The sequence below is a fragment of the Epinephelus lanceolatus genome, chromosome 3, assembly GCF_041903045.1.
Source record: "Epinephelus lanceolatus isolate andai-2023 chromosome 3, ASM4190304v1, whole genome shotgun sequence".
Taxonomy (NCBI): domain Eukaryota; kingdom Metazoa; phylum Chordata; class Actinopteri; order Perciformes; family Serranidae; genus Epinephelus; species Epinephelus lanceolatus.
In genome coordinates this window covers 50,200,362-50,227,389 of record NC_135736.1, presented here as the reverse complement: position 1 = coordinate 50,227,389, position 27,028 = coordinate 50,200,362, and the positions used below count along the sequence as shown (strand labels likewise).

The 27,028-nt window shown below is 41.8% G+C and overlaps 1 pseudogene across 1 annotated transcript; it reads right to left on the bottom strand.

Annotated features, from left to right (window-relative positions):
- Window positions 1–1,264: 1,264 nt before the first annotated feature.
- LOC117255640 (NACHT, LRR and PYD domains-containing protein 3-like) lies at window positions 1,265–26,785 on the bottom strand (annotated as a pseudogene). The gene is made up of 11 exons (XR_013490824.1): window positions 26,686–26,785; window positions 25,141–25,304; window positions 22,639–22,750; window positions 20,326–20,376; window positions 16,850–18,701; window positions 15,878–16,045; window positions 13,107–13,280; window positions 12,672–12,845; window positions 4,365–4,538; window positions 3,491–3,537; window positions 1,265–3,289 (listed from the first exon to the last, which is right to left on the bottom strand). The product of XR_013490824.1 is annotated as an NACHT, LRR and PYD domains-containing protein 3-like (transcript).
- Between the last annotated feature and the right edge of the window lie 243 nt (window positions 26,786–27,028).

Genomic DNA, 27,028 nt, shown 5'->3' with positions numbered 1-27,028 from the left:
GAATAACATGAGACACCTGTGTGATGAGAACGAGGATAAAAACACATCATATTTCATGAGTCAAATAATCCACACACTGTTAATCAGCTCTCCTTATTATAAATGACACGGTGTTTTCAGTGTTTCTACATTTCCCGTTAGAAGATCACAGAGTATCGTTTACATCCCACTGACATTTTACTGTCTCACAGTTGCAGACACTTTCTGTACCGTTTCATCTCATATCATATGAAGTACTTCATGCATGGTTCTGATGACGTCACTCATCATTAACAGCCCCGCCTCTTTCACATGAACGTGCTGGTGGCTGATAGGAAAACCCAGAGTTGACTGAACTAGTTCATAACCAGCTCTGTAGCAGCAGTTATCCAGACGCTGGATGTGACGGGTGAGTCAGAGCAGAGGAGGAGGAGATATCCTGGGGAAGATGAACTGCTTTCACAGTACTGAGGCCTCTGGTCTCTGGTGTGATGTGGTCTGTGGACCAGTTAGAAGTCTAGCAGCAGCGTTCTGTACCAGTGAGATAAGGATGACTGGCTTATTCCCACTTACAGAGCATGACAGTGATCCAAACCAGAGGAGATCAGGGCATTCATGATGATCTCCAGGGCCCAGTATTTCAAAACTTTTAATCTGGATCAGACTGGTCTGGATAGGCTTAAATCTCACAACTGGGTATTTCAAACCAGGATATGTGATCCTGATCCTAGTAAAATTGGGATATGGATTAGGTAATCCAGTCCTACCCAGAATCCTGATCAAATGTTGGTATTGGGTATTTCAAAATTCTAAGGTGGAGATTGGGATAGTTTTGAAGCTAAAAATGAGGATTATCCTGATCCCACTGGAAGGGTGGATCAAGCATGGATCCAAGGTGGATGTAGAGAGATGTAGGACACATGGCACATTGCACAGTGTACTAATGCCGGCGGTCAGGCTGGACAGAGGGATACTGTCTGACACCATTCAATTTGTTTTCTTAACTTTACTGGGAAACTGAAGTTTGTGAAACCAGAATGTTAGATTACAAAATATAGCCTAGGCTACATTACTTCTCTTCATAAGAGCTGCCGTACAAAATCAATAGTAAACAAAATACATGTTAATATTACACAAAGCACAATAAATACCAAAGCACGTTATCACATCCTAGATATTCCTACTGATCACTAGACCCAAACAATTCCCACATGTAACTCAAAATAATTTTACTTTGTTTTTTCTTTTTAACTCTGTTTTGTTTTATTCCAGACAGCCAAGACAAAACTCATCAATTGAGCAAACAGAAAATGTATAACTGCTGTCCTTTCATACATAGTTAACACCATACAAAAAAAAAAAATCAACCAAAAAACACAACAAAGCCAAAATGAAAAAGAAAGAAAGGGGGAGGGTCAGTACCCACATGTCAATCATTCTTTTTTAACATATTAAAGAGGTGATCATTCACAGCCCCAAGATGTGCCTGACCCACCACTGCCAGGACTGCATCCAGATGGACCAAATGGACGATCAATGAGAGAAGCCATAGTCAACCACTACTTTACTTAGACTCTTTTGATCAATAAAAACAGTTGTGTGGTGACAAAAGCTTTGTGTTCAACTTTTTTCAGTGAGAATAATACATGACATGTTTTTGTGGAAAAAAGCTTGTTTAGTGGACTAACTTTGCACTTGAAGATTGCCCGTTCACTTACGTTTTAACAGGTCTGACGCTACTATGCGCCCCGGCTGTATCTAGGCTAACGGCTAACATGCTAACTATTATTTCTATGTCACTAGTCACTTGAAACAAATTTAGGACGACAGGAGACAGGTTGAAATAAACTGGAATTTCCCTTTAAGGTAGAGATCTGGATCAATTTGATACCAAATTTCAGGATTATTTGGATCCCACCTCAGAGGTGGATTTGACAAAGCCTCAGCTCCACTTCTCTTAGATACTGATACTCAAGATGTTCATCACACTCCATCTAAATTAGTGTTTTAGTTTAAGTAATTTCAAGCATGGAAAAATATTGTTTGGCCATACGTTCTGTAACTGCTGTAAATAAGAGTAACAAATACAGACCCATTTCTCAACGTCACTGTAACACTGTAACTTGTTTGTACCAAAACATCCAACATATGTTTGTGGTCAGACAAAGGCAAGGTAATGCAATGCAAAGCAAATTTATTTGTATAGCACATTATTTTCTTTACAGAGAGTGCAAGAAACAACACAGGGATTAACATAATAAGCACATGGACAACAGCTCAGTGCTCTGACACTTCTAAATGAACTGCATCATTCATACTAGTCCTGTGTATTTTTCCTATACTGCAGCAGTCTGCTCTGCACACATGTAAAAAAAAAAAAAAGTCTGCTGTGTTGGCAATAACATAACGTTAAACTCTGAACAGGTTAGTGTTTAAAGAGTTCATGTGTGACGTACTTCAGATTTATTACTTTTTAAATTAAACCATAGACCGCAAAATACACCAACAAAGCCAGCTACCTCGCTAGCCTGCTAGCTACTTAACATGCAAGTCAATGGAGCCTCGTTAGCTACCGTTAGCATGACCTGGCATGACCTGGGACCTTCGTATGGTCTTAAAAATGCAACACATTAGATAATGGCACACTTCCATTTTGATGTGAAAGCTGTGCTACCAACTGTTTCGTGAAAGCGCAGATTCACGACTGTGTTGATTTGTTCAAAGATGAAATCAAGATTTCTGGCCTGGGCATAAAGGTTAGGCAGTGAACACAGAGACACTGAGGAACTGTATGATAACAACCCAAAGCCAGGGTAAAGAGGCTCAGTGAAGGTGGTGTTGAAGGTGTGGAGGTGGATCAGTGAGTCAGAGGAGACTCTGTAGAAGGACAGAGTGCCAGCAGGACAGTCCACATACACTGCTACTCTGTTAGAGACAGAGGAGGAAGAGGAGGAGGGGGAGGAAGGGAGGGTTAGTCTTCTCTTATTGCTACAGACAAAATAACCTTCATCCTCACAGCACCACAGACTCCAGGACTGATCATGCCCTACAAACCAGCAGTCGTGACTGTCTCCTTTCCTCCTGATTCCTCTGTAACTCACTGATACATAAACTCTTCCTCTCCACTCCACCTCCCAGTAACAGCGACCAGTCAGACCATCTGTGCACAGCAGCTGAGGCCAGTAGTCAAATCTGTCCAGATGATCAGGATATGGCTGCCTCGTTCTCACTGCTGTCACCGTCCTGTTGTTGTCAGACAGTTTGAGGTGTGTGTTTACTGTGTTCATGTCCACTGTGAGTTCACAGGCATCTGATGGAGAGAACAAGACACAAAGCAGCAGCAGTTCATCATCTCACACACCTGACAGGTTTATTGTTGCTTTATTATCAGACTGACTGTTAATTAGATCAAAACTCCACCTAGCAGATTAACATGTGCTCTTATTTTCATCAATCAATCTGTGTCTTAAACATGAGCTGCCATGTTTCACCAAAGTCAACACACACTTACACTTCCTCAGACCAGGTTTCAGCCTCTGCTCTCCACCATGTTCCAACCTGGATGAAGACACAAAGTCAGAATGAACCTTCAGAAGCTTCCTCATCAGTCATCTCTTGAAACCTTCACTCAGATGGACCATTGAGACAAAACAGCCACATTTATAAAACTGGAATTACAGCCTCATGGTTGTATTCCTCCACGAACCAGTCAAGGTGCAGCTACAGTTTATATCCAGGCGATGCTTCAAATATGGATGTTGATGCAAAAAGGCTTTTTTTTTTTCTAAAAATGTGTATGTCTATATAATGCACGATGTCTCTGTCTGTCTGTGTGTCATTCAGTCGCATATCTCTTAAACCGTTCAGTGGACTGACCTAATATTTGGTACATACCTTCCTCAGGGCACGTGGGTGTGCCGTTTCTGACTTTGAAGTTGTTTGAACGAGAAATGTGAAACACACAAATTAAAGAAGCAAAAAATGCAAGTCACTGGACGATGCCTGCGGTGGCCACGCCCCCCTGACAGCTGACAGGTTTTCGGGTGTTGGGATTTCAAAGTAGGTTAAACTACGCTGAATTAGTGGGCCTGGCTCATTGTGAACATTGCAACAAATAAGCCGAATGACTGTGACAGTGTAAAATAGATATGTGACACATATGTGGGACATACAGTGGGAGAGCACTGGTCACACAACACGGAGTGGAAGTTCATAGAAGTAATGACCGTCCTATGTGGTAGGGACAGACAAGCTTTTCTTCTACACATCTTCACGCACAAAATATATAGTTATGACGGGCACTGCACCAGTACTTAAAAATGAACTTGAACCTCAACATAAAAGAGACGGCCTCAAAGTATTTAGCTCTCATTGTCTGCTTGTACCTGAGAGTGTCCAGTCTCCAGTGTGGATCCTTCAGTCCATCCATCAGCAGCTTCACTCCTGAGTCTCCTGGATGATTGTAGCTCAGGTCCAGCTCTCTCAGATGGGAGGGGTTGGATCTCAGAGCTGAGGCCAGAGAGGTACAGCCTTCCTCTGTGATCAGACAGCCTGACAGCCTAGAGAGAGAGAGAGAGACAGACAGACACAGTCATTTTATTTATGTTCATCTATTCCCAGTAACGCTTTTCAGATCCTCCTCCCAGGGGGATCCCAAATGTTTCCAAGCCAGATGACATATATAATCCTTCCAGTGTGTTTCTGGTCCCACCAGGGGCCTTTTGCCAGTTGGACGTGCTTTAAAAACCTATTACAGGAGGCATCCAGAAGGCATCCTGATCAGATGTTGAAACACTTCAACTGGCCACTTCCAACACAAAGGAGCAGCAGCTCTAATCCAGACTTCCTTTGGATGTCTAAGCTCCTCATCCCATCTCTAAGGCTGAGCCCAGCCAAATGAGGAAATTCATTTCATCATGTATCCATGATCTGTTGTGTTTGGTTCCTACTCAAAGCTTATGACTACTGGTGAGGGTCGAAGCGTAGCTGGCCTGATAAATTACTACGATGGACCAGCACAAGGCCAACATCACTGCTGAGGCTGCACCAAACTGCCCGTCCATCTTGCACTCTATTTGCCCTCACATGAACAAGACCCCCAGATACCTGAATTCTTTTACTTGGGGCAGTTACTCCCACACCCATGGGAACAACCCACCATCCTCCAACAGAGAACCATGACCTCAAACTTGGAGGTACTCTCATCCTGAACAGCTTCACACTCGGCTGCAAACCACCCCAGCGCATGCTTGAGGTCACGTTGTGATGAAGCCATTAGAACCACATCATCAGCAAAGAGCAGAGACGCAAGTCTGAAGTCCCCAGACTGGACCCCTCTCTCCCCACGGCTGCATCTTGAGATCCTGTCCACAAATACCACAAACAAAATCGGTGACAGGGGACAGCCCTAGCGAAAGCCAACACCCTCTGAAAACATGTTTGACTTTTGTCAAGTTGTCTGCTCTCTTTTTGGTTATAAAAGGACCAGATAGCGCATAGCAACAGATTCAGTGCCCCCCACAGGACTTCTGGGGGACATGATCACAAGCCTCCTCCAAATCAACAAAGTGCATGTAGATTGGATGGGGACACTCCCACAGTGCCCCTCCAGCAGCTTTGCAAGGGTGAAGTGCTGGTCCATTGTCCCACGACCAGAACAGAATCGGCTTTGCTCCCTCTGAATTGTTTCACCAATCGAAAATCTGAGGGATAAGGCGCGGCGTTTTGTTATTGACAAACTCCTCGAGGACACGGACATCCTCTGTATACAAGAAACTTTTCTCTCCAAACAAGATTTGGACAAGCTCAGTTCTGTTAACAGTAACTTCCATGGGGCAGGGGTCTACAACAGATTTGAGTTTGGGTATTGTGCATGGCAGGATACCTGGAGGTGTGGCTATAATGTGACATAAAAAATATGACCCTCTGATCAGTGTGATTAGAATGGGCGTAGACTGGTGTATAGCTATAAAAGTTGCTTATAACAATAATGTGTTCATCATTTTAAATGTTTACACACCATATGAATGTCCCAGTAATGGAGATCTATACCTTCAAAGGCTTGCTTTTATTGAGGAAAATGAATATACTTGTATTAATGTAATGGGTGACATGAATGCAGACATTTCTGATGTGAAATCTTTGTTTGGCCAATACCTGACTGAGTTTTGTCATGTTAACAAGCTCATTTTGTCTAGTAAGGCTCTGTTGCCAGCAGATAGCTATACATATGTTAGTGATGCTTGGAATAAAACATCTTGGCTAGATCACTGTATATGTACAGCTGATGCTCATGAAGGTGTGAAGAAGATTGAGATATTGCATGGGCTGGCAACAACAGACCATATGCCTGTCTCCATTATACTGAATATAGAAAGTCTACCTGTGCTGACTGCTAATGATAACCAAAATCATGGTGAGAAATTGGAGTGGGCTAGACTCTCTGATGATGAGCTATGGTATTATTATGACTTGACTGAGAAGAGCCTAGGGAATATTGACATTCCATATATTGCTATATTGTGTGGTAATATTAATTGTGCAAACTCTAAACATAATGTGGTACTATGTGTAATGCATGACTTTATTGTGAGTTGTCTGAATAAGGCTAGTAAACCATTCAGGCAGAGAAGGGCTAAATGGCATCACTTTAGGCCAGGTTGGAACGAGTATGTAGATGCACTACATCAGCAGGCTAGAGAAGCCTTTAAAAACTGGGTTATCTCAGGCAAACCAAGGCATGGACCTGAGTGTGAAACTAAGAAGCAGGCTGTCACTCGGTTCAAGTATGCAGTGAGATTTATTAAGAGGAACGAACAGCCTTTGAGAACTAATTCTGTGGCCAGAAAACTGCAGCAAAATGAAGTTAAGGACTTTTGGAAAGAAGTTAAGATCATGAATGACAGTAAAATACCTTTGCCCTCTAGTATTGAAGGGGTAACTGGGAATGTAAATATTGCTGAATTATGGAGAAGACACTACAGTGACCTTTTTAACTGTGTTAAAAGTGATGTTTTTTGTGTTGGTGATGTTTCCCCTGAAAATGTGGTTATTAGGCCTGATGAAGTCAGTTATGCTATTGGGAAACTGGCGTTAAATCAATCTTGTGGCCTTGATCAGATTACAGCAGAGCTACAGGGTTTCTGTTCTACTTTCTCTGTGTTTCTCTGGAATGTTGATGCATGGCACACTACCTGACTCTATGTTGTCTGTTTTGCTGGTGCCAGTAATTAAAGATAAAACAGGGAAGATATCCTGTATTGAGAATTACAGACCCATTGCTCTGGCCAGTGTCTTGTCAAAAGTGCTTGAGAGAATCCTGCTAGATAGGCTACAGGAACATATAACCACCACTGATGAGCAGTTCGGATTTAAAAATAAACATGGCATTGACATGTGTATCTATGATTTGAAAGAGGCTGTCAGTAGATATAGAAAACAAAACTCTACCATGTTTTTGTGCTTCCTAGATTCCTCTAAGGATAGCATTAATCATGGGAAACTGTTTGCAAAATTATGAGAGAGAGGGGTAACACTATATCTGAACCCTTTTCAGTGACAAATGGGGTTTGACGGGGTGGAATTCTGTCACCTACAGTATGTTGTTTAGTTTGTATATGGATGAGCTCTCTAAAGGCTTAAAGGACAACTTCGGTATTTTTCAACCTGGGCTCTATTTCCCCATGTGTATGTGTGCGTATGATTCATGGGTATAACTCGTTCTAAAATTGGTTCAGCTGGGAGCCGCGAAACGAGCTAAAACGGTAATGGGGGCAAATGCATCCCGTATAAAGTGCTTTTTTTTTTGCCACTGATCGGTTCAGATCGCCAGTGCTGTCTCTGTAGATAGCATATTGTAGCGGCCCTGGGGCAGTGGTGAGTGTGAATGAGTGGAGTCAGCTGTCAGTCAGTGTTGGAGCAGAGAGGGGGAGGGTGTCCCCGCTCGGTACTGTAAGTGAGTATGTGTGTATGAAGTGTGTGTGTTACGCTAGAAGAGTCAGAGTCAGAGGACGGAGTCTTTTACGTGCTACCCCCTGGAGTGTTACCGGAGTTTTTGGAGTGCTCAAATAAACGGGCCTTTTTCCCGAACGCAATAACAGGATGTTGCGCAACACCCCGTACAGCTTTCATAGGCTGCCTTTGTCGGACGGCGAAATGCTGAAGTTGTGGCTAGTTGTGCTACAAATGGATGCTAACACTCCTGTCCAGACACTGCGCCTTGCAGACCATCGGGTCTGCAGTGCTCACTTCTCCCAAGATGACTACTGCCAGCCGAAGAAGAGAAGACATCCAATCCCGAAACACCTCTTCCTCAAGAAAACGGCTGTCCCACGAGTAGAGAGAGCTACAGACACAGTGGAGCAAAGCTCGTGACATCACACAGCCCAGAGGTAAGGGAAAGGCTAGTATGCTATTTACAGAGATAGCACTGGCGATCTGAACCCGTCAGTGGCAAAAAAAGCACTTTTAATGCGCAAACTTATACGGGACGCATTTGCCCCTGTTACTGTTTTAGCTCGTTTCGCGGCTCCAGCTGCATCCGCCTCCCTCAATACTGAACCAATTTTAGAACGAGTTGTACCTATGAATCATACGCACACATACACATGGGGAAATAGAGCCCAGGTTGAAAAATACCAAAGTTATCCTTTAAAGAGTGTAGGACTGGCTGTATGGTGGGAGAAAAGCTGATTAATCACCTACTGTACGCTGATGATTTGGTCATCATGTCTCCATATTCTGCTGATCTGCAGTAACTTCTTAGAGTCTGCACAGACTACGGAAAGCAGTTTGATATCAAATTTAACTCTGAAAAGAGTGTAGTTATGATTATAAAGACTAAGGGCCTGTGTCCACATAGCGCCTTTTTCTGGCAGAAAGGCGCTGGAAGGGCGCTGCGGAGCGCTGGGATGAAGCGTCTATGCACCCCAAAAAAAACGCTCACGAGGGTTTTCGTTTCTATGACAAAAATATCTTGACAATTCCTGTAGCTGCGCAGTTTTGCAGCATCACCTCTTTGTTTTTTATCTAGGCTATAGTTTGACATTTCTTTCACGATGAGCACCAACCGGAAGATGTTTGCGCTCATATTATGTTTGTATGAGCTTAACAGTGATGTCCCTGCTGTCACTGCTCAATCTGACAGACGTACATGTAGAGCAAGGAGGATGTGGGTGCATGACACTAACCGTCGGAGGCATCAATACGGTGAATACCATCGCCTCGTCCAAGAGCTGCGGTTAGATGGAGACCGGTTCCAGGCCTATTTTAGGTTAACCAAGGAGCAATTTGAGCTACTCCTCCAGAAGATTGGAAGCACCATCTCCAGAGCACACACAACTTTCAGGGAGAGCATCAGTCCTGCAGAGTGTCTGCGCATCTGCCTACGGTGAGTCCACCTCCTACTCAGCTGTGGGGTAAGAACTTTGAACTCTGACAAATACCACCACCTACAGGTAGTAATACCAAAGTTTAAAACACTCCCATGTAGTCATAATCTTATTAAAGTAAAAGTGCAAAAGTATTAGCATTAAAATATACATTAGCAAAAGTAAAAGTATTATTGCAGAATGGCCAGTATCAGAATCATGTTCAGACTCATGTTTTATGTATTACATAACTGGTTTATAGTGATACATATACTGTGTTAATCTTTTAATGCTACAGCTGGTGAAGTCATCATCATGTTTTATTAGTAGGATTTGTGTTAATGTACTTAGTAACTTTGCCACCACTGTATGGGTTAGAATTGATTAAATGTGTGTTGCTGTAAAATCTCTCAATTTATATATTGCTGGAAAAATAATTAATTTAACTAAGCTACTATTATATATATATATATATATACACATACGTATGTATGTGTATATATATATATATATATATATATATATATATATATATATATATATATATATACACATATATAGCTATTGTCTCTCTTATGGTAATGTCTGTGTTACATGTCATACAACTCCGGACAGATGGACACGGCCAGCACCAGCGTTTCCTCCTTTTTTTCTGGTTACCAGGGTGACGAGTTCCACGATATGATTGGTTGCCTGGAAAAAGCGCCGGTGACGACACCAGTGCCTCTCTGAAAAGTTCAGAGATTTTCAACTCAAAACGCTCGGAGCGGCCACACAAAAAAGGAGGAGCGGCCGGAAAAAAGACGCTGGGCGCAGCGCCTTTTCCCTAGGCGGCCGCAGACGCTCTCTCCTCATTGGGAACAATTGAAAAAAGACACTGGCCTTCTTCTGGCGCTCAGAAAAAGGCGCTATGTGGACACAGGGCCTAAGGCAGACATGAAGAGAACATTCTCCTCTTTCCTCTTGGCAGAGAATCCACTGACTCTTGTGGACAAGGTGAAATATCTTGGTCACATCATCAGGGATGACCTGTGTGATGATGATGATGATGATGATGATGATATACAGCGACAGTACTGTAAGTTGTATGCACAAGCAAATATGTTGGCACGTAAATTTTATACAAACAAATTGCTTTGTTTAAAGCCTATTGTACTCCACTGTATACTGCCCACTTGTGGTGCAGTTACAGTAAGGCTAAATTGAACAAACTTCGGGTGGCATATAATGATGCACTGCGAATTCTGTTGAAGCTCCCTAGATGGACGAGTGCCAGTCAGTTACTTGTACACAGCAATGTTCCCACATTGGATGTTGTTCTTAGGAATTTGATGTTTACTTTTATGGCACGGCTGAAGCACTCCACAAATGAATTGTTATGGCTCTAGTCATGCCTAAAAAGAGCAGTACCTGTTATTCTTCTAGTTTTTGGAGGCACTGGAGAGAGTGTTTTTATGTCTTTTAGATATGGTTCTAATGTTTGTTTGTTTGTTTTTTTCGTGTGTGTGTGTGTGTGTGTGTGTGTTTTTTTTTATCCTGGTGTCTGATTGTTGTTACTGTTTCTTGTAGTTGTGTGTTTTTTATGGACCGAACTGAGTCTGAAATAAAGATTGATTGATTGATTGTTGGAGCCTCTTTCTCAGCACCCTGGAATACATTTTCCCAAGGAGGCTGAGGCCTGTTAATTGAAGCACATTTTCTGGCCCCCTTTTTTAAAAAAAAATGGGAACCACCACCCTAGTCTGCCACTCTACAGGCACTGTCCAGGACCCCCACACCACACTGAGAAAGCGTGTCAACCAAGATCGGCAAACAATGTCCAGAACCTTCAGCATCTCAGGACAGATCTCATCCACACCTGGCATCTTGCTGATGAGGAGCTTTTGGACTACCTCAGAGATATGGCATATGGATGAGGCTCCACCCAAGGCTTCAAGATCTGCCTCCTCCACAGAGGACTTGCTGTTTGGGCTCAGGAGTTCCTCAAAGTGCTCTTACCACTGCTCGACAGTATCCCCTGTCCGGGTCAGCAGTTCTCCTCCCGTACTGAACACAGCCTGAGACAAGCCCTGCTTTCCCCTACTGAGTCATTTAATGGTTTTCCAGAACTTTCTTAAGGCCAACTGAAAGTCCTTTTCCTTGGCCTCCCAAACTCCTCCCACACCTGGGTAATTGCTTTGGCGGGGCTTTGAGGTTGAACGATGCTGCATTTTAGCCAATCACAATGGAGGGGGCGGGGCCGAGACGTGCAGGTGTCCCCAGGAAATGTGAACCTACAGAAACAGCAAGCTCTGTGTCCATGGCGACCACTCCACCCAAAATGCCGTCTCGTCAACGTGAAAAACATGGACAACAGCACAACTTACAAGCGTTGTACATCCACCAGCACACATTCCACTCCTCACGACAGCAAAACAAAAGGGCATTAGTGGCAACATTTTTACCGCCGTTTGGTTCGAGTTGGAGGTAGGAGTGTAACACTGGGGGCACCGCCGGAAGTGAAGGGGGTGAGCGATCCCCGAGGTCTCTGCACCTCCGTTAGTCAAAAAACTACCGGACAGTGCCTCCAGAGGTAAAGGAAGAAAAAAATTATTTTATTTACCGATGGATTTCCAGATTGATCCTTCTTCAGCTTGATTGTCTCCTTCCCTGCTGATGTCCACCTGCAGTTTCTTAGGTTGCTGTGAGAACAACCTATCAACAACAACTTCTCACAGCTGCCTCAAGAGAGGTGGTCCTGAACATGGCCCACTTGGATTTCATGTCCCCAAACTCCCCAAGGATACATAAGAAACTCTTCTGGAGGTGGGAGTTGAAGACCTAGTGGACAGATGCCTCAGCCAGATGTTCCCATTTCACTGTCTCTACACATCTGGGTTTACCAGCTCTGCCTGGCAACCTCCCCCGCCATCTGATCCAACTCACCACCAGGTGGTGATCAGCTGATAACCCTGCTCCTCTCTTCACCCGAGTGTCAGAGACATACAGTCCCAGGTCTGATGATAGGACCACAGTGTGGATCATCGACCTAGAGTGTTCTGGTACCAAGTACACTTACAAACCACCCTATGCTCAAACATGGTGATTGTAATGGCCGATCGATGACTAGCACAAAAGTCTGATAAAGCATCGCTCAGTTTCAGATCAAGCAGGCTGTTCCTCCCAATTCCTTTGCCAATGTGAGCGCTAAAATCCCCCAGTAGAACTACAGGGTAATCTACACTGTTAAATCCTCCAGATGTCTGGCGTGTTTTAGCATAGACAATTACTTCACGTCAAGCAACGTTTAAAAGATTATGTGTTAAACAGAAGCTGAATTCTGACCTGAGAGTCTCCAGTGTACAGTGTGGACTCTCCAGACCAGTAGAGAGCATCATCACTCCTGAATCCTGCAGGTTGTTGTCACTCAGGTCCAGCTCTTTGTGAATACAGGACTGGAAGGTGAGAACTGATGAGAACTCCTGACAGCATTTTTCTGTAAGCCTCGTCTGACTCAACCTAAAATGTACGTAAGAAGAAAATATTTTTCTTTAGTGTATTAAGTACATTTGTTGAATATTTGTAATGATTCAAAGGGCGAACACATGATAGTCTGAACATGGCCAAGATTAAGCACACGGCTGAAACCACAGTAATAGTTATGTATAATATTTAAGGTTCTGTTTCAGCAATAGGCATGCGATGCAAAACTAGATCACAAGATATGTAATGTTTGAGGCGCAGTACAGTGCACACAAAAGCATCAGAGTGAGATCTGACCTGAGAGTCTCCAGTGTACAGTGTGGACTCTGTAGTCCAGCAGAGAGCAGCTTCACTCCTGAATCCTGCAGGTTGTTGTTACTCAGGTCCAGCACTGTCAGAGTAGAGGACCGACATCTGAGAACTGAGGACAAGGCTTCACAGCTTCTCTCTGACAGATTACAGCCACTCAGCCTGAAGGGGAGACAGCCATTACGACAAACAAGATGATTCATATAATGAATGTAGAAAATATCATTTGTGAAGTTACCCCCTCTAATTTAATGAATCTGATCTGATTTGTGGTGTTCATGATTCAAACTAATTTCTAAGATAAAACTATTAAAGCAGGTGTCCAAGGTGGCCTTTCCAAACTCAGTTTCTTTCCACCAATTACGACTTGCTAAACCTTTATTTAATGTCACTTCCTGCTGCTGCTTGCCGCAGTGCGCTGGTTTAGATGCCAGGTTACTCTGTGTGCATTCAGACCACAGTTGAAATGGTCAAGGGCTTAACCACTGGTTTTACACTAAACAATATTATACCAAGCTACAGAGAAGGTTTGGTACAGGCAGAGCTGGCCACCAGAGAGACTCTGCTCTCAGTGTAACAGTTACCAGGTAGAGCTACATTTCCTCACCTTATGCCCCAAATACAAAGCTCTGAGAAATTATCATTTTAGAATAGAAAAGATAGCCTTTATTGTTCCATGGGGAAATTTGTTTTCCCAGTATTATGAAAACACACCCCAAAGTTCAAAACACAACAGTGAAACTCCCTCGTCTGTTGGGGAGGTGACTGCAGAAAAATGTATCACCTTATGTCATGAGCTGAGGACAACCAGTGAAACCTGAGAAACACACTCTGCACTGGCTTCTTTTTGAATTGTCTGTTTTTTTATGTGGTGCTTTTTCATGATGATGAATCTGTAAAGACTTTGCAAAATTCATTTGATTCCTTTCTCTTAGGACTGATACTGATAATCACTGTGTGAAGGAGGGTCGAATGTAGTCAGCAGTTTGTTATATTTTGCACCTTACTATTGGCTAGTTTTTTGTTATACTTTGCACCTTATTGTTGGCTAGTTTTTTGTTATATTTTGCACCTTACTGTTGGCTAGTTTTTGTTTCATTTTGCACCTTACTGTTGGCTATTTTTTTGTTATATTTTGCACCTTACTGATGGCTAGTTTTTGTTTCATTTTGCACCTTACTGATGGCTAGTTTTTGTTTCATTTTGCACCTTACTGTTGGTTAGTTTTTTGTTATATTTTGCACCTTACTGTTGGCTAGTTTTTTGTTATATTTTGCACCTTACTGATGGCTAGTTTTTGTTATATTTTGCACCTTACTGTTGGTTAGTTTTTTGTTATATTTTGCACCTTACTGTTGGCTATTTTTTTGTTATATTTTGCACCTTACTGATGGCTAGTTTTTGTTTCATGTTGCACCTTACTGATGGCTAGTTTTTGTTTCATTTTGCACCTTACTGATGGCTAGTTTTTGTTATATTTTGCACCTTACTGTTGGCTAGTTTTTTGTTATATTTTGCACCATACTGATGGCTAGTTTTTTGTTTCATTTTGCACCTTACTGTTGGCTAGTTTTTGTTTCATTTTGCACCTTACTGATGGCTAGTTTTTTATTTTATTTTGCACCTTACTGTTGGTTAGTTTTTTGTTTTATTTTGCACCTTAGTGTTGGCTAGTTTTTTTTGTTTTATTTTGCACCTTAGTGTTGGTTAGTTTTTTTGTTATATTTTGCACCTTAGTGTTGGCTAGTTTTTTGTTTCATTTTGCACCTTAGTGTTGGTTAGTTTTTTTGTTTTATTTTGCACTTAGTATTGGTTAGTTTTTTTTATTTTATTTTGCACCTTAGTGTTGGTTAGTTTTTTGTTATATTTTGCACCTTAGTGTTGGTTAGTTTTTTGTTTTATTTTGCACCTTAGCGTTGGCTAGTTTTTTATTTTATTTTGCACCTTAGTGTTGGTTAGTTTTTTGTTTTATTTTGCACCTTAGCGTTGGCTAGTTTTTTGTTTTATTTTGCACCTTAGCGTTGGCTAGTTTTTTATTTTATTTTGCACCTTAGTGTTGGTTAGTTTTTTGTTTCATTTTCCACCTTAGTGTCGGCTAGTTTTTGTTATACATTGCACCTTACTGTTGGCTAGTTTTTTGTTATATTTTGCACCTTACTATTGGCTAGTTTTTTGTTATATTTTGCACCTTAGTATTGGCTAGTTTTTTGTTATATTTTGCACCTTACTATTGGCTAGTTTTTCATTATATTTTGCACCTTACTGTTAGCTAGTTTTTTGTTATATTTTGCACCTTACTATTGGCTAGTTTTTCATTATATTTTGCACCTTACTGTTGGCTAGTTTTTTGTTATATTTTGCACCTTACTGTTGGCTAGTTTTTTGTTATATTTTGCACCTTAGTGTTGGCTAGTTTTTCGTTATATTTTGCACCTTAGTGTTGGCTAGTTTTTCGTTATATTTTGCACCTTACTTTTGGCTAGTTTTTTATTTTATTTTGCACCTTAGTGTTGGTTAGTTTTTTGTTTTATTTTGCACCTTAGTGTTGGTTAGTTTTTTGTTTCATTTTGCACCTCAGTGTCGGCTAGTTTTTTGTTTTATTTTGCACCTTAGTGTCGGCCAGTTTTTGTTATACATTGCACCTTGGGCTTTGGTCACTGTTAGCTACAATCCCAAAGACTTTTGAGTATCCACAATGACATGTATGTGTATGTAAAGCAACAAGTAAATGGTCTTTCCAACGAAAAGCTGAATCTGACCTGAGAGTCTTGAGTGTACAGTCTGAACTCTTAAGTCCATCAAAGAGCAGCTTCACCCCTGAATCCTGCAGGTTGTTGTAACTCAGGTCCACCACTTTCACACTGGAGAACAGGCAAACTGAGGACAGAGCCATACAACTCGCCATTGAGAGGTTACAGCAACTCAGTCTGAAAAATGAGGAGGAATAAAGAAAAATGTTGACACTGTTCCTTCACATTTCAAATCAAAAGGTATCACATTTGTAGAACTGCCGTCTCTTGCTTGACGAGTTGAATACTCTGGTTTTAGGGTGTTGTTTTAATCAAATGTTCAGCCAATATATTTTGATTTCAGTGAACACTAACAGTAAATCGTAATTTCTTTAAAAGTAATGATCGCTGTGGTGTAATAATCATACTCAACTATGCTTTGGTCATCTGTAAGGAATACTCAACAGCATTATGATCTGCATTTGGAGCAATAACACTGATAATACTACGAAAAGCAGTGATGGATTTTTCAGACAAATCATCGACAATTCTTTTAGTAACTCCATACCCTACAGAAATCAGTCAACTAGGAACCTGTTTGATTGAGGACATCTGCTGATGTTTAACAGTTTGTACAGGTTCGGATATCGGACACAGCACTTATTGGCACCAAGCAAAATGTGACGAATGCATCAAATCAAATTTACAAAACTACCAAAATACCAAAGTCAGATACTGATTGCTCAGTAATGTGACTCTGATCAAATACTTTACCTTATTTGATACTAAGCTAAGATTTAGTCATTTTATGTAGAGAATATTCTCGTCTGCCTGCTTGTGTTACAACAACATTAAACTGTAAAGACTGTGATAAGTTTGGCATCTTTAATCAAATAAACAGGGTTCTTTAAAAAAAAACTTGTTGCCAACAATATTTAAACTGTGTAAAAACTTTTCCAACATTACCCAGCCTGAGGTATCTGCAGTTATTTGTGCACTTACAGAGCTTTGTTAGAGGCTTTGACCACTGGCAGCAGCCTCAGCAACATCTCCTCTGAAGGGAAGTATTTCTTCAGGTCAAACACGTCCAGATATTCCTCTGATGACAATAAGATGAAGACGAGAGCTGACCACTGAGTGTGGGACACTTTATCTGTGGAGAGACTTCCTGAACTCAGGTACTGTTGGATCTGCTCCACTAGAGAACGATCCTTCAGCTCGTTCAGACAGTGGATCAGATTGATGCTTTGCTCTGGAGACAGATTCTCACTGATCTTCTTCTTGATGTACTGGACTGTTTCCTGATTGGTCTCTGAGCTACTTCCTGTTTGTGCCACCAGACCTCGTAGGACACTCTGATTGGTCTCCAGTGAAAGACCCAGGAGGAAGCGGAGGAACAAATCCAGGTGTCCATTTAGATTCTTTAAGGCCTTGTCCACAGCACTCTGGTAGAATGGTATTAGTACAGGCTTTTCTCTGAATGGAAGCCACCACCAGGAAGTTGTTTGTTCTTCTGCCATCAGATTGACACCAGAGTTGATGAAGGTCAGGTGGACATGAAGAGCAGCCAGAAACTCCTGAACACTCAGATGTACAAAGCTGAACATCTTGTCTTCATCTTTCTTCCTCCCACGTTCCTCTTTGAAGATCTCTGTGAACACTCCTGAGCACACCGAGGCTCCACTGACATCAATGCCACTCTCTTTGAGATCTCTCTCGTAGAAGATCAGGTTGCCCTTTTCCAGTTGGTGGAAAGCCAGTTTTGCTAATGATTTAACGTAGTGAAGGCACTTTTTTTGGCCGTACTTCTTTTTGATCTGATGAACCTGAAACTTCTAGAACCCTGTGTACATCTCAGTCAGGGTCTTGGGCAGCTCTCCTTCCTCTCTGGTCTTCAGAACTGTAGCAGTGATCCAGCAGAAGACTGGGATGTGGCACATGATGTGGAGGCTTCGTGATTTCTTGATGTGGGAGACGATTCTGTTGGCCTGCTCCTCATCTCTGAATCTCTTCCTGAAGTACTCCTCCTTCTGCTGGTCAGTGAATCCTCTAACCTCTGTCATGATGTCCACAAAATCAGAATGGATCTGATTGGCTGCTGCAGGTCGTGTGGTTATCCAGAGGCGAGCAGAGGGAAGCAGATTCTTCTTGATGAGGTTTGTTACCAGCACATCCACCGGGATCGACTCTGTCACATCAAAGTCCGCCTCCTGGTTTTCATTATTAGAACAGTCCAGTTGAAGGCGGATCTCATCCAGTCCATCCAACACAAAGAGAAGTTTGAACCTGCTCTTGTCAAAGTTGGTGTTTCCTGATGACTGCAGAGTTGTAAAGATGTAATTAAGAGCTTCTCTCGTGATGTCTTTGGTCTCCCTGATACGTTTATGAATGAGCTCTGCCAAACACAACTTCTCTCTTTTCCATAAATTCAGCTGGCGGAAGGTGAAGGGGAAAACAAGATGCACATCTTGATTGGTTCTTCCTTCAGTCCAGTCCAACACAAACTTGTGCACAAGAAATGTTTTTCCAATTCCTGCAGTTCCACTGGTCAGCACTGTTCTTGTAGGCCTGTATCTTCCAGAGGGGGGTTTGAACATATCACTAGGTTTGATTGTTTTCTCTTTATCTGCTGGCTTCCTCTTTGCCTCAATCTGTGTGACCTCATGCTGTGTGTTGATGTGTACATCACCTCCAGCTGTGATGTACAGCTCTGTGTAGATATCATCCAGACGCTGCTCATCCGTCTTTTCCATCAACCCTTCTTGTGCACACATGAACTTATCATGGAGGTATGATTGAAGCAGTTCTTGGTAGAATGAGATGTGTCGGTTCTTTGGCACTGGAACAATCAGGTCTGCGTTGAACACAAAGATAAAAAAGTGTTAGTCTGTTTGTCCACAGTAGTAGTTGATCACAACATGTGGCCTACTCAAAGACACGGTGTAAGGACAAAAGAGCAACCAGTTCTTACATGCAACATCTGATAGCGCAACAAAGACTGCACACAAATCACCACTTATCAACACACTTACCCAAAGTAAACAAGTCCAGCATCAGCAGCTACAACATAAAGCTTGCCACATTACTTTTCAAGCAAAGGACCAACAAAGCCAAGTTAGCACCAAACTGCTGACTCTGCAAAGACAAAAGAGCAACCACTTTCCACTGACATGCAAAATTGGAACGTAGCAAAGACTGTGCCGAACCTTCACAATGGAAGAATTGTCAGCTGACAAAGCAGCATGCCACGAAATCTTCCTCTCTCCCTTCATTGACTGACTGATATGATGGATGTGACTGGACCTAGCTAATATTAGCACAATAACAGTACAGGCTTAGTGACTCATTGAGTTTATTGTTGTGATCACCTGGTAGTTAGGCTGCTGGGTTAGTATGCCTCATACAGACTGCCTGCATGCAAACTAACCAGTCTTTTACTAACCTGGCACCTTTATGTGGTATAGATCACACACATATACTCAAAGTTCAAGATTCATGCGTTTCTACTGTTCTGTCTGACCACATGGGCTCATGAGGTACAAAGATCTCTCTCAGTCACCATCTTTGTAGTTTTTCTTTGTCAGCCATTTGGTTTTGTAGGCTGTGCAGCCCCGGCCACAAGCAAGTCCGCCAGACTTTGAAGACAATTTTCGTATTGACCAAACAGTGGTACTGCAATTTCCTGTCACATGATGCCATCAGGCCCAAAAAGACTTTTTCCCATAAACTTAGTATAAATCAGCTGATACATTTTTTTGAGCGTTTAACATAATTATTTATTATTTTTTATACGTTTATATAATTTTTCCGTATTTTTGATTAACCTGAGTTCCTAACAATATTCATACAGGTGTACAGTGCTGCCTCTATAACCTCATACGTCTCACTGGTACTTTACTAAAACCATCAAACCAATTTCACTGACATTTTATCATCAAAACTTTTCAACAGTTTTGTCACAAAAGGATCAAAACTCGACCCAAACAAACTGGGCAGGTAAACATCAGTAGGCAGTGTGGATAATGAATTGGCAGTGATACTTAAATATATATTTTACCTTTGAGTGTGTGATGCATCAGCCAGTCTCAGTACTGTATTGATACTCTGTCAGAGTTCAACACAAACAAACTCTCCATTCTGTGACTTGTTGGGTTAAACTCAAGGAAGCTGTGAAGCTCATCTCTGTCCAACATACAGTTTATGGCTGTCCTCTGTTACCTTCACACTCGGTGCCCTGTGTGTGTGTGTGTGTGTGTGTGTGTGTGTGCCCTGTGTGTGTGTGTGTGTGTGTGTGTGTTGCACCCAATTTTACTTGCATCTTGAAAATGCTTTGCACAGCACATTCCATGTGCAGTGGCTTCAGAAAATATTCCAATATTTTAATATTTAAAACGGATTAACTTTTATGCCAGTGACCTTACACACACACATACACACACACACACACACACACATTATATAATCTATCATAAATGTACCTTCAGACTGAGAAGAGGATGCTGAAGCTTCTCCAACATCACTGACGTCCACTGAAACACAGAAATAATTTGTTATGTTTTCCATTTATTACTGGTTTTATCTATTTGATACAGTTTGCATTGAAACACACACGCCTCCCTCTCAGACTCACAACTGTCAAATCTAAATTCTGTGCACAAATTTGTTAAAATCTGTGTTAGTGAGCTCTTCTCGTTTTTCCACACTCATCCATCGACCTGACAGGTGTGGCTGATTAAACAGTATCAGGTGTGCCTTGGCATTAGGGCTGTACGATATTGGAAAAAAACTGACAATGTGATTTTTATTTTTTTGCAATATATACTGCGATAGCTGCAGAGGCTCCCAGCTTCATGTGAAACAGACTACATTATAGACGCTCCGTTATTTATTAATCCCTCTGTGTCTTTATATTTTTACTTTTTATCCGCTCTGTTGTCTTTGTAAAGTTAATGCATGGCAAACTCAACACTTCCTGAATTTGTTTCAAATTAAAAGCCCCTTATAACCTCGGCTGAGAGAATCCCTCCATTTTCTAAATAGGCTTTTATTGTGAAACATTTGCAGGAAGTTGTGGAGGACTGTGCTGACACTTTTTAGGTGACTACAGTAATATGTCAGCTGGCACATGAACAGACACAGTGACTCAAATAATAGTAAAGTCATAAAAATAGGACAAGAATAACCTGATGACATCACACACATCGTTAAAGACGACCAGGGATAATTGGTGAGTACCAGCGTGTAGCGTGTCATGTCTGTCGGCCAAGTCACGGCACGATTTTATGACTCCACAATCGTGTAATGGGACATAGTGACTTTCAGAAGGGGCAGAAAAGTCGTGTAGTGTGAACCAGGCATAAATCCTCCTTTACCGTTTCTCCCTCTTGCATGTCGCTCATTTTCAGTGTGTGACTGCAGCGTGTGCATGAGAGGGGGAGGGGCTGCTGTTGTCAGAGAGGGAGGGACAGAGAGAGAGAGAGAGGCGAGCGGAGCAACGAGCGGAGCAACGAGCGGAGCAACGAGCGGAGCAACGAGCGGAGCAACAAGTGGAGCAACGAGTGGAGCAACAAGTGGAGCAACGAGCGGAGCAATGAGCTGCTTTTCTGAAGCAAAACAAAAGTTTACATGTTCTGAAAAAAGAGAAAACATCTCATGTCCTGCGATGTGACTATTGCACATCGCGATGGCGATGTTCAAACAATATATTGTGCAGCCCTACTTGGCATGGTCACAAGGACACTTTTTTAAATGCCTGTGTGTCCCTTTCTATCATTCTGTGTCCCCTCTCTAAATTCAGACGTTTTTGCAGGTCCGTGAACACAGCACAGGCCGACTTATCCCCAAGTTCTGACGTTCTGCTGCTCCATCTGTGCAAAGAGTATGCTCTGTGCTACGACAGCATGGTGCTATAAATCACCGCACGGTACATATACATTTCAAGAGCGCTCCTAATGAGGGTCCAGCTCCAAAGATAGAAAATCTATCTGTGGCAGCAGATGTTTTGATCATGGCGGTCCACCAGAATGAGTGGGAAACCCTGAGTGTAAAATGTGCAGCTTTATCTTTAAGTAAGACGTTTAATAGTCACTTTCATTGGTGAAGAGAACACTTCTCCAAAGTGCCAGACGCCATCGACAGCAAACAGTTGCCAACTCAAGCAGGTTACGACGATGTCAGGTCAAGACCCTGGTGAGGATGATGAGCGTGCAGATGAGCTTCTCGGGTGGCGTCCTGTGGCTTGTGTTTTCATGGTCGTCTTCTGTGAAGCACTGAATTTTGTTCATGTAAAAGTTGCTATACCAAATAAAATTTGTTCTTCTTCTAGAGTGTCCTTTTACTGTGACCACATCCAGTAATAATGCTTTTTAAAATCAGCCACACCCGTCAGGTGGATTTTGGCTAATCTGTGACCAAAATTTGAGAGAAATATTTCTTCTGAGTGCATAAAAAAGGCTTGGTTCTTTTATTGTGACTCCTGAGAGATGGAGTGAACTGTGTGACATATATATTTCGGTTCAGAGTAATAATTCAGTCTGGTTATGATTTACGAGCAGAAGTGAGGTGACTTTTTTGTCATTTGGTTTTTGTCTGTTAAAACACACACACACACACACACACACACACACACACACACACACACAGGAGGCTGAGCTGAAACATAGAAATGCAACATCTCTTAAGAAATGCAAAATAAATACACCAGGCATTTGGTGGATTAAATCTAAAACATTTACATAATTAAACGTTAATATGGCATTTATTTGGTTTATGAATTGAGGGGAGACATTTACCAGGCGTGTTGGCGACAGTGAAATTGATCTGGTTTGCATGAACATTGCTCAGCTGAGGCATGTAGACGACGCTTCCATACTGGGTGGTGAGGCTCCTGCTTCCCACTTCAATCTGAGTTTGAGTTGATTGAGAACAGACAAAATAATCAGGACCAGGCAACATGCATTCCTCTGCTTTATCTGAATACGTTTGAAGTGTAGATTACTCCAGTAATATCTCTCCATATGTTCATCTGATAGTAACCGATGAGTTAGAGCTAAGATGAGACAATCTTCTCCTGTAAAGAAAAATTTACAGTGTTTCCTTTGGATCAGGATGCTGTTGGTGTAACTCACACTGATATGGTTCAAAGATCACAAACTGCCTCATGTTGGTATTTTTTAAGGTTTATCTTTATTATTTATAAATTCAATTTGATAAGCAGTTGTGTTGGTGCTGTATATAATTATTTGTGTGCATCTGTTTGGATGTGAACGACTCTACTCTGCGCAGTTACCCGCTCTTTCCACAAGGTGGCAGACACTTGTCGTGTTGGTTGATTGCATGTGCAGAGACGACAAGTCACTCCCCCACTTACAGTATTTTGGCCGGATCCAAATGTACGGACGTCACCGCACTTGCAGACTTGTAGACTCGCAGACTTGCAGGCACATTCCCGAGAAGTCTGGGAGTGCTGACGGCTCCAAATCCACAATTCAACTAATCCACAGGGGCCTCAGGCAGGCTTTCTGCAGACTCCCAGAGAGTCAGCTTGGGGTGCAGACTTCACTGATTTAATAACCCACAATTCATTGCAATATGGACGTCATTTTTCTGGTATTTTTAATAGCCAAAAAAACCCACCGTATGAATGTGTAAGATAGCTGTTGATAGTTAGGCTGATTAAAATGCAACTTGAATTGTGGGGCCCGAAATAACTTTCAACCACATCATGATACAGATATGTTTAAGTACAGGCTGTGGAGGGACTGACAATACATTTATTACTGCAGCCGATCAGGCTGAACCGTATAATGGGTAGGAAAAAAAAAAAAAAAAAAAAAAAGGCTGAAAAACAACTAAAGAACATTTCTAATGTCAGAAATACAAAGTTTACTGAGCTATCGCTCCGTCCTTAATTACAAACATTTCTGTTTTTGACCATGTGCAGCCTGTACGTTCTATAGAGATGTATGAAAACATATTTGTTCAGTCACAAAAAAGGCTATACATGAGGTTTATATCTTGTTATCTGCAGGAACACATGAGTAGGCACTATTCATCAACTGCTGTAAAATTTAAATTAAATGCCCCGTACCTCTTACCAGCTCGGTGTGGCTAAAAGCCTGCCTCACTTGAGCCCCATTTCCACTGAGCAGTTTGGTTCAGTTCATAGTTTCTGTCTCCACAGTGAAAGTTGTGGATGGTCCCAACAGAAGCGTTCCTTAGCGTCCCCATGTTTGGTCCCCCCTCTGTTGGGGTACCTAGCACACAGATCTGGTACTAAAAGGTGGAGCTAGAAACCCTGCAGTCTGATTGGTCAGTAGAGGACGCTCACTCTGGTTTTATGTAACCTCTGTTCATACATCAGTAAACTACAACTATAAAATGAAAGAGAAAAAAATAACTTCATTCACTGGGCCGACTGCCGGCAACTTTTAAGGTGGAACGTTAACTTGTAATGTTACTCAATGCATGAGTTGATGACGTGAATCCATCAGCACACCTTAAATTTCACTGTGACAACTTTGACCATCACTTTAGTTTTTATATGACACACACTTTTAGTAATGACTTTAAAAATATAGATTAATTTGGAGCGGATTATGTGAAGGTCATATATTCTAATCCTCACTTCCTGTGGGCTACAGCAACACTAAACCCCTGAGCTTGCCTGAGAAGGACTAAATGCACAAAGCTGCTATTTTTAAATATCCCATGGAGAGAGACTCTCACTGCAGCCTGTTCTATTTTGTTGTGAAAATGTGGGCGTGCAGCCTCGTTCTGTGGACGATAAACCAGGTGCAGACTTCCATCTGTGTCACCGCTGATGAGGAAATACAGCGAGTGCTGGACGGAGCAGTGAGTGACAACAACCCCGCCCACATTTAAGAGGACTGTCTGAACACACCGAGGGTCTAGGGACCATGTCTGAAGGCTTACTGCTGGTTCCACAGGTGCTGGACTGAAAGGGTTTGGTGGAGACACAGCTTTAGAGGCTGGTCTGGTTGCCAAGCAGTTCATTTTTTTAATAGAAGTTCTTCAGATGTATAAAAGCGTGTTATTGGCGATCTCAAATTATGTGTCTCTTCCTGGATTACCCATAACTTTTTATATTCCTTTGGTCTACAAGGGTCCTCAGATTAAAAGAATCAAAAGTCTGTCTGACTGCTCTCTCAGTAGCTGCAACTCAGATTCTTTGAGAGCAGAGCTTTTTCTGCCAAATCTAACTTTACGACCGTTTGCAAATGACAGTCGATTCCTCGCTCTGACTAAAATGTTTTTCTCTTCCTGTCACTGACCTGTTGGTGTGTTTGCATTCTCCAGCTGGTTCTTTGGGATGACTGATAAATCTTTAAGGGGGTTCCACTTGAAGCGCTTCGAGTCGTCATCCCCGGGCTCGTCCAGAGCATCTGAGAGGACCCGTTTTGCCATTGACAGGACTCACTTTGTCATTGTTGGCTTCCTGTTAAATTCAGACGATACTGTGAACCTTAAGGACAGTTGTGTGTGACATACACATCAACATTAAAAACACAATACACAACAGTATTGATAAACTAACTGTTACCTATGAATCCTTGTGCAATCACACCAGCTAGCTTATGTGTAATCACTGCTGCATCGCTCCATAACGGTGAGGCAAACGAGGTCGCTAACAGTTATGATCTATTGAAACATACTGGTCAATAAGCTGTATTAATATTCCAAAATGATTAAATAATAATAATTATTATTATTACTATTTAGGCAATTAATATTCGTATTGTGACTGTTTGACTGGTCATCAATTATCTGAAGGTGTCAATCAGCTGACAGGCTGTCACATGTTCATGTTTGTAGCTTAGTTGATGTGACGTTCTTTCTGCTGTGCAGAGGATTGTGGGTCAGAATAGCCAGAAAGGCATGCTGGCTAGCATACTGCAAAATTGGACTGGATGTAGTGGAACATCCTGGTATTTCTGGCCTACTGCATCTGACACACTCTGTGTTGGGACTAGGGTTGCAGCAGTACACCAGTTTAAAGGTCTACTGTGATATTAAAATTAACAGTTATCATATTGTGTGCATTTGCTTATCTACAATATTACAATGAAAAATGCAACTGGACAGAAAACTTTATTTTCAGTTCTTTCCAAAAGAGACTTTTTACACAAACGTCCTTCAACAAAATGGTTTCAAGGTTCAAGGCTTGAATATGAACCATCAGGATTCTTATTAAACACAATGACTGAACAGTGTTTCATGTCTCCATCTGCTGCTGGGCCGTCACCATAATAGTCAATATGATGTTAATTCACTACAGAAGAGACTTGATGATGATCACTTAAGTTAGGTGGGAAAAAAGTGGATATACTGATATCAAATATCTACAAAAAAATCCATTTTTATGCATCCCTAAAATATGGTAAGAAAACGTTAAAGCAAAAATAACCCTTCAGTTTTAATTCTGACAGATATTTATATTAATAATAATAATAATAATAATAATAATAATAATAATAATAATGGTTCTGTAATACCGTGAAAATGCGATATTCTCTGTGACAGTTACTGTGACGTTTTGTAACGTTCGGTGTGTTAACTTCCGGAGTCTTTTAAAGTAGTAAAAGTAAAAGTGGATCTCTCTCTCTCTCTCTCACACACACACACACACACACACACACACACACAGAGCTGTGAATAATGATCGATCTGACAGCCGTTCAGCTCGCGTGCCGTTAACTCCAGAGTACCGTTTTATTTACTTTCCTGTCAACACTTCCGGTTCGCTGATATCGAATAAAAGTGAAGTGACGACGTTTCCAAATTAAAGAACCAATGAGAGCAGAGAGTTACCTCCTCACCTGGAGCTCACCTGACTCTTCACCACATCCACACACTTGTTACTCCATGTTAAACACCGTTTGTCATCTGACGGTGCCGCCCTGTGTCCGTCAACTTCCGGTTACCACCGAGAGAGGAGAGACCGGGCTCCTTTCAAAATAAAACACTACAGTTCAGACAGGAAATACCAGAATAAAAGCCGCTGATGAAGCTGCACTGGAACATAAACTTGACACTCATTGGTCAGTGAACAAACCGTGACGGAGTCATTTACAAAGAACAATGATGATGTCACACATGTTTACGAATCTGTTTTATTTTATGTTGAAAGACTTCTATCTACATTCAGATATTACACAGGAA